The sequence below is a fragment of the Salmo salar genome, chromosome ssa17, assembly GCF_905237065.1.
Source record: "Salmo salar chromosome ssa17, Ssal_v3.1, whole genome shotgun sequence".
Classification (NCBI taxonomy): Eukaryota; Metazoa; Chordata; class Actinopteri; order Salmoniformes; family Salmonidae; genus Salmo; species Salmo salar.
Genome location: NC_059458.1, coordinates 66,598,130 through 66,601,989, shown reverse-complemented (window position 1 = coordinate 66,601,989; position 3,860 = coordinate 66,598,130). Strand labels below are relative to the sequence as shown.

Genomic DNA, 3,860 nt, shown 5'->3' with positions numbered 1-3,860 from the left:
CCACCACACCTCCAACTGCTTTTAAAATGCTAGTAAAACTAAGTGCATGCTCTTCAACCGATTGCTGCCCGCACCTGCCCGCCCGACTAGCATCACTACTCTGGACGGTTCTGACCTAGAATGTGTGGACAACCACAAATACCTAGGTGTCTGGTTAGACTGTAAACTCTCCTTCCAGACTCACATTAAGCATCTCCAATCCAAAATTAAATCTAGAATCGGCTTCCTATTTTGCAACAAAGCCTCCTTCACTCATGCCGCCAAACATACCCTCGTAAAACTGACTATCCTACCGATCCTTGACTTCGGCGATGTCATTTACAAAATAGCCCCCAACACTCTATTCAGACTACATCCAGTTTGCTATCACAGTGCCATCCGTTTTATCACCAAAGCCCCATATACTACCCACCACTGCAACCTGTATGCTCTCATTGGCTGGCCCTCACTAGATGTCCTTCGCCAAACCCACTGGCTCCAGGTCATCTATACGTCTTTGCTAGGTAAAGCCCCGCCTTATCTCAGCTTACTGGTCACCATAGCAACCTCACCCGTAGCAGCGCTCCAGCGGGTATATTGCACTGTTCATCCCCAAAGACAACACTTACTTTGGCTGCATTTCCTTCCAGTTCTGTGCTGCCAATAACTGGAACGAATTGCAAAAATCTCTGAAGCTGGAGTCTTATATCTCCCTCTCTAACTTTAAGCATCAGCTGTCTGAGCAGCTAAATAGCACACCCGACTACCTCCTCCCCATATTATTACTTAACCTCTTGCTCTTTTGCACCCCAGTATCTCTACTGGCACATCATCATCTACACATCTATCACTCCAGTATTAGTGCTAAATTGTAATTATTTTCGCCTCTAGGGCCTATTTATTCCCTACCTCCCTACTCTTCTACATTTGGACACACTACATAGATTTTTCCATTTTTCTTTTCTTTTGTGTTATTGACTGTACGTTTATGTGTAACTCTATGTTGTTGTTTTTGTCGCACTGCTTTGCTTTATCTTAGCCAGGTCGCAGTTGTAAATGAGAACTTGTTCTCAACTGGTCTACCTGGTTAAATAAAGGTAAAATAAAAAAGGTGCTGTACTTTTCCTCAGCTCAGGTTAGATTTTTTTCTCTCACCACCCTGTACAGTAGGTGGAGACAATGCACCTTTTGAGTGTAGTCTGCCAATAAACCTTGAAGAAGCAGCAGCAGCAGCAGCTCAGGGTTGACACTTCCTCCATGTAACAGTTTGTTTTTTGTGTCCTGTTTGTTCAGCCAGTTCTTGCGAGCTGTCCCGGTGAAATCTCTTTAGTCCCCGTAGGAGTAATGCTTGATATGATTTTGATGTGATAACATGGTTTGGTATTGTCTAAAGACCTTATTGTTCCTTGTATGAGATATTGCTGAACCTATACTTGCCATATTCACAGGATAACACAAGTGGACTTTATTCAAAAAGATAGGGGGGAAATGAAAAGTATTGCCTTTAATTTATTTGAAAATATATACACAGAGGACAACGTTAAGATAAGTATTTACAAAAAAAACAGAAACTGGAACAATCCAGACTTATCATCACACACAGTAACTCCCAACAATGCCCTCAGGCCAATCTACAAATGCACAAAAGTACTGTTACATAGCTCTACGTATTGTGCACATGGTTTGCTGTGCAGGGGTATTCAACTCTTACCCTGCGAAGTCCAGAGCCTGCTGGTTTTCTGTTCTACTTGATAAGTAATTGCACCCACCTGGTGTCCCAGGTCTAAATCAGTCTCTGAATAGAAGGGAACAATGAAAGAATGCAGTGGAACTGGCTTCGAGATCCAGAGTTGCGTTTGAGGGTTGTAGTGTACGTCATCATATAGGACAACCAGAGAGTCCACATCAGGGGAGTCAAACTCATTCCACGGAGGACCGAGTGTCTGCGGGTTTTTCCTTTCAATTAAGACCTAGACAACCAGGTGAGGTGAATTCCTTACTAATTAGTGACCTTAATTAATCAATGAAGTACAAGGGAGGAGCAAAAACCTACTGACACTCGACCCTCTGTGGAATGAGTTTGCACATGGTCAACATGAATGCTGAATTAATCAACAGCACTGAATGTTGGTATGTTTCACTAGTGATGCATTTTGCATTCCTTGTGTATTTTGTTCCCTGGATTCCATGGTGTATTGTCATTTTATAAGATGGCTATTGTTGATATTCTAGAGTGGATTTGATTGGTCTCTTTTCTCTTTCAAAAGGGTCAAGGTATGTCCACTCCGGCTTCCCAGGGGGTTCTACGGCCTGTTCTGATGATGACATTCTTACTGGGCTTATCCTTCATGTACTACAAACACCAGATCAAGTTTCTCTCATGCCCTATCGACCAGGCATCCCAGGCTTGTTGTCCTCCTTGCACTCAAGTACGTAGGGCAAGGAACCAGATGGTGAACCAAACACACCATGCCCAGACAACCATTCAGGATGACTATCATTTTGATTTGGCCACTTGATCACACTTTTGACATAGACTCTTGTGCCTACTTTAACATCAAAGGCTGTCACCTAACCGTGGATAAAAACCTTTACAGCAAGGCGCACGGTGTCATCGTCCACCATAGAGACATCCATGGAGACCTGAAGAACATGCCTCAAGAACAACGTCCATGGTTCCAGAAATGGGTGTGGTGGAATGCAGAATCACCGGCTAACACAAACAGGATCCCTGGTGTTGACCACTTGTTCAATTTGACTTAGAGTTATCGAATGGATTCTGATATCAAGGTTCCATATGGGTCGCTTGTCGAGGTAACCAGTGAGGATAAAATCTTTGAGCTGCCCAAGAAGGACAAATTAGTTTGCTGGGTAGTGAGCAACTGGAACCCAAACTACAAGAGGGTACAGGTGTTCAACGAGCTCAGTAGGCATGTCAAAGTAGAGGCCTATGGGAGACATTTTAGTAGATACCTAGAAAACGAAGACTACTCAAAGACGCTGTCCAGCTGTATTAAAACCAACAATCGTTAAAAGGGTGTCAATTGTAGGTTCTGTGTTTGTACAATACGTGGAGGATTTGTTATTAGCGTCAAAAGACGAAGAAACTCATATGCGAGACCGCACCACATTGGTAGACAATTTGACGGAACAGGGTCATAAAGCATGTATGACAAAGCACAACTTGTTACTAGTGCAAGATGGACAAACTGGGAGTTAACGTTAAATGGGGAAAATCTACCATTTCATAAGATCGGTGCTTTGAATCCTGCGTTAATGCCGTTGCATGAGGGTGAATCTCATACATGTGACCCAGATTATATTACTCCAAAACCTAGGCCTGATTTGCAAGAGACAGCATTGGAATCATATAGTCATTTGTTAGTTTTTTTATTCATGTTTTATTATCATTGTTATACATTTATTAGTAATTTCCAAGTTTATATGAATTGAACATTAGGATGCTATTGTTCAAGAGGAGGGACTGTTGGGTTTGACATTTTGAACATTGAGATATTAAATAAATGATAGAGAAGAAGCATAGAAAGTTAAGGGTTCTCTGTAGAAAGCCAGAAGGCTTTGGAATGTGTTTGATGGAAGAGAGGAGAGCGACATGTTGATATAGGGAAGACAGATCGACATCTGTGGATTAGGTGGAGGGGTTGAGGTCAGCAAATGAGGGGTGAGGTCAGTTCCCCTTAAGGGAGTAATCAGGGTAGTATCTGGTTACCTTCTTCCTGTTGGGGCATAAACTGTAAGGATTGGAGAGAGGGAGTGTGGAAGGGAGTGTGGAATATAAATATCTGGATGGGACAAATGTTGGGTTGTCTGATTACAGCTGTACAGAACCTTTGGGATAGATTGAAACTTGGTTAAAGCTT

The 3,860-nt window shown here is 42.6% G+C and overlaps 1 pseudogene; it reads left to right on the top strand.

Moving 5' to 3' along the window:
* The first annotated feature begins 1,791 nt into the window (after positions 1-1,791).
* On the top strand, positions 1,792-3,860 carry LOC106576458 (4-galactosyl-N-acetylglucosaminide 3-alpha-L-fucosyltransferase 9-like; annotated as a pseudogene).